The sequence below is a fragment of the Chrysochloris asiatica genome, unplaced genomic scaffold, assembly GCF_000296735.1.
Source record: "Chrysochloris asiatica unplaced genomic scaffold, ChrAsi1.0 scaffold00048, whole genome shotgun sequence".
In the NCBI taxonomy this organism is placed as follows: domain Eukaryota; kingdom Metazoa; phylum Chordata; class Mammalia; order Afrosoricida; family Chrysochloridae; genus Chrysochloris; species Chrysochloris asiatica.
The window spans coordinates 7,047,190-7,059,838 of NW_006408566.1; the positions used below are offsets into that span (position 1 = coordinate 7,047,190).

The 12,649-nt window shown below is 39.8% G+C and overlaps 1 protein-coding gene across 6 annotated transcripts in view; it reads right to left on the minus strand.

The window, feature by feature from the left end:
* Positions 1-12,649, minus strand: part of SGIP1 (SH3-domain GRB2-like (endophilin) interacting protein 1) — a 360,328-nt gene that overhangs the window by 323,610 nt on the left and 24,069 nt on the right. The gene's annotated exons all lie outside the window — the stretch shown is intronic.

Here is a 12,649-nt window from a genome sequence, read left to right on the forward strand (position 1 = left end):
CCACAGTCTGCTCTGACCTTGTTTTCACTGAAGCTATGGAGCGTTCCCATAATCTCTTTCCACAGATGTAGTCAATTTGATTTCTATGTATTCCATCTGGCAAGGTCCATGTGTATAGTCATCTGTTATGCTGTCTAAAGAAGGTATTTTAAATTAACAAAAATTGGTTTTGTAGAATTCTATCATGCATTCTCCAGCATCATTTCTATCACCAAGGCCAGATTTTCCAACTACTGATCCTTCCTCTTTTCTCCCAATCTTTGCATTGTAATCATCAGTAATGATCAAATACATCTTGATTGCATGTTGGATCAATTTCAGATTGAATAAGTTCCATGAGAATGCATTAAATATAATTTCACAAAGGTAAAAATTCAGAGATCATATTACTTATTGGTTCACAACATAGCATTCAAGTCAAAAACTCTGTAAGATTCAAGACAAACTGCTTCTGACGCATGGCAACCTTATGTGTGTCAGAGTAGAACGGTGCTCCATAAGGTTTTCAGCGGCTGATTTTTTGAAAGCACCTCACCAGTTCTGTCTTCCTAAGTACCTCTGGATGGACTTAAACTTTCAGATAGCAGCTGAACTCATCTGCTCAATTGTGCAAGTCAGCTTTCTGATCCCATAAAGATTTACAACCTATACAGGGTCACTATGGGTCAAAACCAACTTGATGGCATACCCACACCATCAATTAAATAATGAATCAGCTGTCTTTGAGTTGATTCTGACTCATAGTTACCTCATGTGTGTCAGAGTGGAACTGTCCCCCAAAGGGTTTTCAATAGAAGAAGTCCATGGATGGTGTAAATACGTTCACTGCTAACTAACAGTTTGAATCCACCCAGAGGTGTCTTGGAAGAAAGACATGATGAGGTGCTTTCAAAAAACCAGCTTCTGAGAATCTTATGGAGCCCAGTTATACTCTGACACACATGAAGTTGTCTTGAGTCAGAAAAAGTGTGATAGTAATTGGTATGGTAATTGAAAAAGAGGAGGAAAGCAAATGAAGAACTAAGGTAGTCAGTTATGTGCAGCTTCTGTAGAAGATAAGATTCAGAACTAAAGGTTATAAAGAGCTTTCCCTCCTGCCAATCAACTGAGGAAAACTGATTATGTATAGATGTATGTATCACACATGCAGTTACGAAATCAGAATAAAAATACATAGTTTCACCTGCTAGGGCATAGGAAGATCATGAAATCTGAGGACTAGATTTATTACATAAGCTCTAGGTCAGTGATAAACAGGAAGACTTTCTGAAAAATAATGGAAAGAAATGGCCCTGGTGGTGGTGTGCCATGGAGTTGGCTCCGACTCATAGTGACCCTGCACAGGGTTTCCGAGGCTGTAAATCTTTATGGAGCAGAATGCCTCATCTTTCTCCTGCAAAACTGCTGACCTTGAGGTTAGCAGCCAGGCTCATAACCACTATGCTACCAAAGCTCCTTCCATAATTAAGCCTGAACAAGCACTTAAAGTGCAGAGAGGATACAACAACGGACTCTTCAAGAGAGCTTAAACAGAGAGGCGAGCATTCTCCTTTTCTTTCAAAAAAATATTCTGGAGCAGTGTAGCAACGAGACAGTTGTTATTATTGTTAAGTGCCGTCGAGTCAGTTCCGACCCACAGAGACCCTGTATAGGGTTTCCAAGGAACAGCTGGTGAGCTTGAACCACTGACCTTGGGTTCAAACCAACTTTGCTGTCCAGCGCATTAGCCTACAGCGCCACACCAGGACTCCAATGAGACAGTTATCATATTGGAATTTGGGAGACAGGCATATGGATAACTGTCCCCTTAATGCCATGTGAATATGCCCTTGCTTTGATATAGGATTTTTCACCACTTCAACCTGGTTCAGTCACGGTGACACTGGAACAGATCCCAATTTTTTAACCAGAATGGGAACAATAAAAGGTCAATGCCCAGCTAGAAAACTTAAGCTCCCTCTTAGAAAACAAGGGCAGCATGTGACTTGTATTGTTATAGTATAATTAACAGCCCCATTTGCCATTTGAAATATTATAGCATAGTTCACCCTGCTTCCCTTTCCCCCAACCTCAACCTATGGAAAAATAATAAATAAACTTCTGACAGAAAAACCTTGAAGACCAGAGTGACCCAAGGCCACCTGAACAAACAGGATAAAACTTAGCCTATCCATACAACCAAGATAAGGATTTATTGGTGGGTTTACTCCCACTTACAGGATAAGGGTCTGCTGGAACTTACCACTCCAGATAACAAGACAAGTCTGTATGTTCTAACTGCTCTGTGTTTCTTGTATAAAACTCTGTTCCCCTCCTCACTTTGGAGTCAGAGTGATTTGGGCTTGAGTTGACACTCGCCACCGGCAATAAACTTTGCTCATTAAGTTTTTGGAGTTGAGTTCTTTCTGACTCGCACTGACACAACAGTATGACAACCAAATCTCTTAAACAGTTGAGTCAGAAACAGTGGTGCACTGCTCAGTGATAGTGGCCAACCAATCTGCTTAGGGATGCCTTTCACTCTCATCAGTCCTGGTAATGATTTGATGTAACGTGTCAGACTCCTGAGGGGGCTCGCTGTACCTTTTCCGAGTCTTCCACTCCACCTCTTACATCTGCAATTTCTCCATTCTCTTTAGTGTCCCCAGATCCTCCAGATTAAAAAAATTGGGGGCTGTTCATCATCCATGAGTGAACTGGTTCAAAATGGTTTGAAGCTCTGCTCCGAAACAACTGAACCAACCTCTAATGAAACCAAACCAAATGCACTGCCATAGAATTGATTGAGACTCATAGTTACCATATAGGTCGGAATAGAACTGCCTAGAGGGTTTCGAAGACTATCAATCTTTGTGGAAGCACACTGCCACATCTTTATCCTGAAGAGCAGCTGCTGAATTTGAACAGCTGACCTTTCAGTTAGCAGCTGAGAGTTTTGCCACTGTGCCACCAGGGATCCTTGAACCAACCACCTACTTGCAACAGATTCTGGTTCACAATCACTTTCACTTTCCTGAAGCCTTTTCTTACAGTAAAGTAAGTCTAAATAAAAGCCATATGCACCTGTTCTGACTTACCTCCAGATTCAACTTAAAATACTTAGGAATGGATCTCATCCATAGCCCAGTAACTGTCTGTACAGCAGTAATCTCAGAAGCCCACTAAAGGATCTAAATGAGTAAAGGCATGGATGGACCAAAAATATGAGTGACTGATCCCAGAAGCTGCTCAGATACCAGGTCAGAAACTGGATCAGCTAGCTAGAGTCACAGAGTACACATACAACAAAAATCTAGGCAAGGAACCAAGCTACTATCAAAAGATATTTATGAAGCACCGTGTAGCAAGACCTGGGAAAGCTCAATGAAATGTGTAAGGCTGGGGAACATGTAATACAAACAAAGGCAACAGCAATGATGATATTAACAATAGCAACAGTGTGACCAATTGAATGCAAAGGTAATATCAGAGGGCTTCAAAAAGTTCATGGAAAAATTAGATGAAAAGACAATGGAATTTTTCCAAGAATTTTTGTTAAACCCCCTGGTATGCTTGATACTACACAAGCAATGTGTCATTTAATGCTTGCAATACCTTTAGCACTCCCACCCTCATCTTAACAGGTTAGGTGTCAATATTAAAAAAAAAAAAAAAACCTACTAGAGAATTCCATTCAATGCCTTCCTTCACAACATTGCCACTTAAATTGTTTAGTGATCTAATATTAATTTAATGTCTTTGCCACTAAGCTATAAGCTCCACAATGTCTATGTCCATGATACTTGCTTATCTCTATATTCCTGGTATAAGGAGCTCTGGTAGCATAGTGGTTACAAGTTGGGTTGCTAACCTCAAGGTCAGCAGTTCAAAACTATCAGCTGTTCCGCGGAAGAAAGACGAGGCTTTCTGCTCCCATAAAGATTACAGCCTTGGAAACCCTATGCAGGATCACTATGAGTTGGAACTGACTCCACGGCACACTCCCAACAACCACCATATTCCTGGTATAAGGAGCTTTGGTAGCGTAGTGCTTATGAGTTGGATTGCTAACCTCAAGGTCAGTAGGTCAAAACTGTCAGTTATTTTACAGGAGACAGATGAGGTGTTCTGCTCCCATAAAGATTTACAGCATCGGAAACCCTGTACAGGGTTGCTATGAATCAGAACCGACTTCATGACACACCACCACCATACTCCTGGTATAGCACTGTAGGATAAGCACTGGACTGTTAACCACAAGGTTGGAGGTTCAAACCTACCAGCAGCTCCTAGGAAACCCTATACAAGGTCGCTATGAGTCAGAACTGACTCGACAGCACTTTACAACAACAGCAACTGACCCCTGGTGTGGTGCTGTAAGACATGCACTAGATTATTAACTGCAAGGCAAGATGTTCAAACCCACCAGTCATTCCTTGGAAACCCTATACAGGAGTCAGCACTGATAAACATCACTTAACAATAATAAATAACCTTATACTTAGCACAATGTCTGGAGCCTCAATAAATAGTTTCTGGAAAATCTAGGATGTTGTGATAGGTTAAAACCAACAAAAAATTTGAAGCTCAGACTTGCCCAAAGGCACATAGCTAATAAGTTGCAGTGTCAAAATTTGAACCCAAGTCTCTTTTGACTTCTAAGTCTGTGCTCTTAGCTTCTATAACATCTAAGCAATTATAAGGGGAGAAATAACAAACAGAATCCTTAGTAACAAGAAACATGAAATGGGAACAACTTCTACCCAACAGGAAGACTCTGGAATACAAGTACATTTTAGAACATAGAAATCTTTAGCACCTGCAGGTAGGACAGAGAAGCTACAGTGTTAGAAGAGCACACAGGTAAACCTAGTGAGGGATCGCATTCAACGAAAGTCAGAGGGAATATGATGCATTAATGGAAACATATATGGAGAAAAATGAAACGCAGATAGGTCAACCTATGTTAATAGTAAGATCTAAGTCCTTCTATCTTCCTGATCCTAAGAGTGAGCCTCAGTGATGAGAGCCAACCTAATAAACTAACAACCAAAACAACTGTCAAAGAATTGAAGTACTTCAAAACCATTTAAAAGCAAACACATAGAAGAAAGTACACAATACAATTGTATGTCTAATACTTCAATGTTTTTCCCCCTACCTATCTACATGGGTCTGAAAAATCTGATGCCAGAATCATTTGGATTTGGGGGTGGGTGGGAAATTATTCAATCCGGAGCCTCTACATTGACTGAAAAAGCTCAGCAGTGGTAGCCCTAATGAGTGGCTTGGGGGAGGGGTACCAAAATCCCTCCCAATCATTTTTACTTTTCCCGACAAACAAAATTTAAATAAACTCAGGGCATGTATTACTCAAATACAACTTCAAGACAATCCCTCCCCATCTCAAAAAAGGAAAAAAAAAAAGCCAAAAACAAAAACCAGAATGCTATCTGTAGCTACTCAAGTCTATTCTCTACTTAAAATCCAAATTAATTGTTTTAAAGCTCCAAATGAGGGCATTCCTCCTCAGTCTAAAGCTCCCCTCCAGTAAATTACCATTGCCTCAGAATAAATTCCAGATAATTCAGCATTGCTCAAAAAGCCCTAGTGGCTTGGTCTTCTTTTTCTCTTTCCTGCTCCTTCAGTAGTCTCCGGCCACACTGACTTTCCTTTTGTTCCTTAAGTTTACAAAGTCCTAAAACCTTTGCTCCTGCTGTTTTCATGGCTCTGTTCCTAGATCTTCCCATGTTACAATATGAAGAAATCTCAGCTCAAATGCACTTTTCTAGAAGGCCCTCCCTAACCACCTTCCCCCTTTCCCCTCCATTCTCAACCACAAGATTCTCTTCTGTTTTTTAATGAATTTACCACAAACTGCAGTTATCTTGTCTATTTATTTGGTTTGTTAGCCTGTCTCCTGATACTGGAAAGTAAAAATTCCGTGAGAGCAAGGACTCGGTATATCCCCTTCCCCTATTCCCAGAGCGACCGCCTAACTAGGTCATAGTATTTCTCTATCTAAAACCTTCCTCTGTATCTTACACTACTCATCTGTCAGTTTGTTGTGTTATGGTGGCTTGTGTGTTGCTGGGATGCAGGAAGCCATGCCACTGATATGGGCAATACCAGCAGAATCACTCGTGGTGGAAAAGTTTCAATGAGTTTTCAGACTAAGACAGACTAGAAAGGAAAGGCAGACTGTTGTTGTTTTTGTTGTTAAGTGCTATCGAGTCGGTTCCAACCCAGAGTGACCCTGTATAGGGTTTCCTAGGAGCAGCTGGTGAGCTTGAACTGCCGACCTTGCAGTTCAAATGGCTTTGCAGTCTGGCGCATCAACCCACAGCGCCACACCAGGACTCCAATTTAGCTGCTGAAAACCTTATGAATAGCAGAACAGTGTCCGTTTGAGAACTAAGGTGCACCTGACCAAAGCCATAGTTATTTTTCAATCACTTCATATGCATGTGAAAGTTGGTCAATGAATAATAAGAAAGACCATAGAAGAATCAGTGCATGTGAATTATGGTGTTGGAGAATAATATTAAAAGTACCGTGAATTGACAGAAGAACAAACAATCTGTCTTGAAAGTACAACCAGAATGCTCCTTAAAAACCATGATGGTAAGACTTCATCTGTCATACTTCAGGGGGGACTAGTCTCTGGAGTGACTAGTCTCTTAAGAAGAACATCATGCTTGGTAAAGTTAGGGTCAGCAAAAAGAGGAAGACCCCCTTCAGCAATGAGATGGATTATACAGTGGCAGCAACAATGGGCTCGAAGGTGGCAATGATTGTGAGAATGGTACAGGACCAGGCAGTGTTTCATTTTGTTGTGCATAAGATCACTATTAGTTGGAATGAACTTGACGGACGGCGCCTAACAGCAGCAGCAGCCAAGGCTAATTCATAGTATTCTAGTAGACTAAAAACTCCCACTGTATCTTAGTCAAAATATGATCAACAGTGCAGTGAACTCTATTCAATGTGACAACTGGAAGTATGTTGCCATAAGACTATTTGTTGTTGTGACGTGCCATCGAGTCAGTTCCGACTCATAGCAACCCTGTGTAGGGTTTTGAGGAGCTGCTGGTGAGTTTGAACTACTGACTTTGTGGCCCAAACTGACCTTGAGGTCAAGTGCTTATCCTAATGTGCCTCACCAGGACTATATACAGTGAAAAACTCAAAAGAAGAAAACCAGATTAAATAATTTCATCTTGCATTAAGATTGAGCAAATTAGATTTTGGTGAAATTATATACACAGATATATTTGGTTTTATAACTTGGCCAAGATAGATTTCGGGTGAGTACATTTCAAAATTGTCTCAGTACATTGTCTTACTACATAACCATTATTAGAAACAATATTTTTACCCAGTTTAACCAAAATCACATGTAGTCATTCTTACTTAAATACATTATTCATTAAATGAGGAAAGTTACTCATCTTCATTTATCAAGAAATGAAGAGGGAGCTTCAAAAAGTTCCTGGGAAAATTCCATTAATTTTTAATGTAATTTTTCCATAAACTTTTCAAACCCTTGTTGTATATATACATGAAAGATGGAGGGTGTTAGAAGAAAAGTTGAATGTTGACAAGATTTATTCTAAAACTAGATTAGAACATAGAATCTTATAAACTATTAGCACCTTCAAGATGATTTAACCCATTCCATTAGTTGAAAACAAGAGTTTGAAAGGCACTAAAGATCCACAGTTAACACTCATGGATGCAGCAGTCAAGAAATCAACCAATGTATTGCATTGTTCTGTATAAGACCTCTTTAAAGCATTCAAGAGCAGAAGCATCAGTTTGACGATTAAGGTGTGCCTGACCCAAGCCATGGCATTTTCAATTGCTTCATATGCATGTGAAAGTTGGACAATGAAAAAGAAAACCATAGAAGAACTGATGCATTTGAGTTAGGGTGCTGGAGAAGAATATTAAAAGTACCATGGACTGGTAGAACAAACACATCTGTGTTGGAAGAAGTACAACCAGAATGCTTCTTAGAAGCTAGAGATGGCCAGACTTTGTCTCTCAGACTTCAGGCATATTATCAGGTGGGACTAGTCTCTGGAGAAGGACATTATGCTTGGTAAAGTGGAGGGTCATCGAAAAGAGGAAGATCCTCAACAAGACGGACTGGCACAATGACAGCAGCAATGGGCTCACACTTAACAACTGTGAGGATGATGCAGGACCAGCCAGTTTTTTGTTCTGTTTTGCATAGAGTCAAACTGAATGAATGTCACCTAACAACAACAACAACAACAAAAAGATAACAACGATCAAAAAGATAACAATGATCCTAATACTATCTTACAGTTTTACAAAAATTTGTGGTTTCCAAAATACATATAGTCTGTTCCTTTGATAATTAAAGCAGGAAAGGAGCAGGAAGGCTCCCATATTTTCCATTCTACAGATGGGAAAATAAAGTGATGACTTACCCAAAATACAAAGCAGGAGATGCAGGAATGATGTACAAATTTATTCCTACCCACTTCTCACATTCTTAGTCTCATGCTCATAGTTAAAAAAGAATAGCTTCAAGAGATGTCAAACTTTTCTAATTTAAAATCATTTTTTCTCTCTTCTACTTCGCTTTCTGCCTCCAATGTTAAGAGCCCAAAGTCACTTAGCTGATTGTGGCTGTGCCAGCACTCCAAATCAAAGTTCTTACCACCTCACCAAGCCATCTTTGTAAACAAGAGCCAAGAATTGATACCATAGCACATGACTCATGAATATGGCCTAGCTTCAGCTAACAATCTAAAAGATTGACAACAGGGGGATAATAGAATAAAGTATACACAATACAATACTGTTGCTGTTAGGTGCCGTCAAGTCGGTAGCAACTTGTAGTGATCTTATGCACAACAGAATGAAACATTGTCTGGTCCTGCACTAACCTTACAATTGTTGCTAGACTTCAGCCCATTGCTGTTGCCACCCTGCCAATCCATCTCATTGAGGGGCTTACACTCTTTTTCTCCGACCCTCTACTTTACCAAGTATTACATCCTTCTTCAGGGACTGGTTACTCTTAATAATATGTCTGAAGTATGAGAGACAAAGTCTGACTATTCTGGCTTCTAAGGAGCACTCTAGCCGTACTTCTTCCAACAGAGATCTGTTTGTTCTTTTGGTTGTGCATTGGTACTTGTAATGTTCTCCTCTAACACCACAAGTCAAATGCATCTATTCTTCTACAGTCTTTTTTTTTTTTTTCATTGTCCAACTTTCACATGCATATGAAGCAGTTGAAACTACCATGGTTTGGGTTAGGCACACACTAGTCCTAAAATTGACAACGTTGCTCTTGAACCCTTTAGAGAGGGCTTGCACAGCAGATTTGGCCAAATGTAATACATCATTTGATTCCTGACTGCTGCTTCCATGAGTGTTGGAGGTTGAGGCAAGCAAATGAAACACTGGCAACTTCAAGCTTTTCTCCATTTATAAATGTTATTTATTGGTCCAGTGGTGAAGATTTTTGCTTTCTTTACATTGAGGTATAACCCACACTGAAGGCTGTGGTCTTTGATATTCATCAGTACATATTTTAAGTCCTCTTGGCTTTCAGGAGGCAAGGTTGTATCATCTGCATATCAAGCGTTGTTTATGAGTCTTCCTCCTAACCTGATGCTATGTTTTTCTGCATATAAACCAACTTCTCAAATTATTTGCTCAGCATTCAGATTGAATAATTATGGTGAAAGACTACAACCCTGGCACACACTGTTCCTAATTTTAAACCATTCTGTGTTCTGTTTGAGCAACTGCCTCTTGGTCTATGTACAGATTCCTCATGAGCACAATTAAGTTTTCTGGACTACTCATTCTCTGCAATGTAGCATGTTATGATCCACAAAACTGAAAGCCTTTGGGTAGCCAGTAAAGCACAGGTAAACATTTTTCTGGTATTCTCTACTTTCAGTCCAGATCCATCTGACAGTAGCATTGTACTTCAATATAGATCTTAATATGTTCTTGTTGATTATGAATATGATGCCATTCCATTTCAATTTGTCATTCCCTGCATAGTAAACCATGTGGTTACCAGATTCAAAATGACCAATACCAGTCCAGTTCAGCTCGCTAATGGGTAGAATATAGAGTTTATATGTTCCACTTAATTTTTGACAACTTCCAACTTTTCTATATTCATACTTTGTACATTACATGTTCCGATTATTAGATTTTTACAACTGTTTCTCCTCATTTTCAGTTGTGCTCCATCAGAAAAGGAAGGTTTTATCCCATTTGCATCATCATGGTCAACTCTACTTTGAGGAAGAAACTCTTCCCTAGTGCCTTCCAACCTAAGGAACTCATTTTTCCAGCACGATATCTGACAATATCCTGGTGCTCTTCATCATATATCAATATTCAATATTCTGGTGCTGTCTGTCAGTGTTCAACTGCTATTCGTAAAGTTTTCAGTGACTAAATATTTTAAAGTAGTCCGTCTCTCTTTCTTCCTAGTCTGTCTTTGAAACTCCTCTGAAAGCTGTCCATCATGGGTGACCCTCCTGGTCTTTAAAATACCAGTGACAAAGCTTCCAGAATCACAACAGCATAAAAGCCATCACAGTGTAACAAACTGACAGGTAAGTGGTAGACAATAGAATATTATGCACTGTATAAAAAGAATGCTTTGAAGAGTATTTCATGACAATGATAATGAAGGTCCAACATTTCTTGATAGGACATTTACACTGCACCAAATACTGGACTTTATAACTATTATATGGAATCCTGGTGTGGCACTCTAGGGTAAGCATTTGACTACTAACCACAAGTTGGGCAATTCAAACTCACCAGCCACTCCTTGTAAACTCTATTCAGGGTTACTATGAGTCACATATTACATATTAAACTCATTGCATTTTAATAATGAATCCTTGAGTGTCACTAATGGTTAAGTATTTGACTACTTGACTACTAGCCACAAGGTTGGCAGTTTGAACCCACCCCAAGGCACCTCAGAAGACAGCTCTGGCAATCTGCTTCCACAAGGTTACCATCTTAAAAACCCTTTGGCGTATTAAGGAAGAACAACCTTGTGAGGTAGGCCATTATCTCCATCTTACAGACACGTTAAATAATTTGCCTAGTGTGGTGCTGTAGGTTAATGCACTGGACTGTAAAGTTGGTTTGAACTGCAAGGTTGGCTGTTAAAGCTCTCAGAAACTTTATATAGAGTCGCTATGTGTTGAAAGCGACTCAATGGCACTTAACAACAACAATATCATACAGTTGTAAGGTGAGAGGCCAGGATTTGAATCCTGAAATTCTGTCTTCAGACCCCTTGCTCTTAACAACATGCCCACTACTTAGGATCAGGGTTACAATCTAATGTAACAGAAAAATAATTTTGTAACAGAAAACTAATATATCCTGATGTCATATAAATACCAAGGGGCTTTAAAAAGTTTGTGGAAATATTCTATTATCTTTTAATTCCATCTTTCCATAAACTTTTGGAAACCCCCTTCAAAAAGAATTCAACACATATACATACATGTTGTTGTTGTTAAATGCCATGGAGTCAGTTCTGACTCATAGTGACCCTGAATAGGGTTTCCAAGGAGCTTCTAGGGGGGTTGATCCACCAATCTTGAGGTTAGCAGTCCAGTGATTGTGATTCTTCTACAGCACTCCACAAACATATGTTGTTGTTGTTGTTATGTGCCGTGGAATTGGTTCTGACTCATAGCAACCCTCTACAGGGTTTCCGAGGCTGTAAATCTTTACAGGAGCAGGTAGTTTCGAACTGCTGACCGTGAGATTAGCAGCCCAATACGTAACCACTAGGCTACCAGAGCTCCTTACATATATACATAAAATTAGGTTCTTTCACGCAAAACTCTATTTTGACCATGAAGTTATTAAGAGATACTAGTTATTGTATGTGCTAAGTGCTGTCCCCACCAATCATCTGTCAGTTTGTCATACTGTGGTGGCTTGTGAGTTGTTGTGATTCTGAAAGCTGTGCCACACTGGTGTTTAAATACCAGCAGGGTCAGCCATGGTGGACAGGTTTCAGATGAGCTTCCAGATGAAGACAGACTAGGAAGACATGATGAACCACTTCCAAATATTTAGTCACTGAAAACCTTATGAATAGCAGAGACACACTGTCAGATATAGTGCCGGAAAATGAGCCACTCAGGTTGGAAGGCACTCAAAATGCGACTGGGGAAGAGCTGCCTCCTCAGAGTAGAGTTGACGTTGATAAAGTAAATGGAGTAAAGCCCATGGCAGAGAAGCCCGCGGGACCTTCATTTGCTGATGTGGCACAACCCAAAAAAATGAAGAGAAAGAGCTGTAAATATCCATTGAAAATTGGAACATGGAATGTATGAAGGCTGAATCTGGGAAAATTGGAAGTTGTCAAAAAATGAAATGGAACGCATAGACATCTATATCTTAGGCATTAGTGAGCTGAAATGGACTGGTATTGGCCATTTTGAATCTGATGATCACATGGTTTACTATGCCAGAAATGACTAATTGAAGAGAAATGGTGTTGGATTCATTGTCAAAAAGAACATATCCAGATCAGTCATGAAGTACAACGCTGTCTGATAGGATAATATCCATGCGCCTACAGGGAAGCCCAGTTAATACCATTATTATTCAAATTTACGCACCA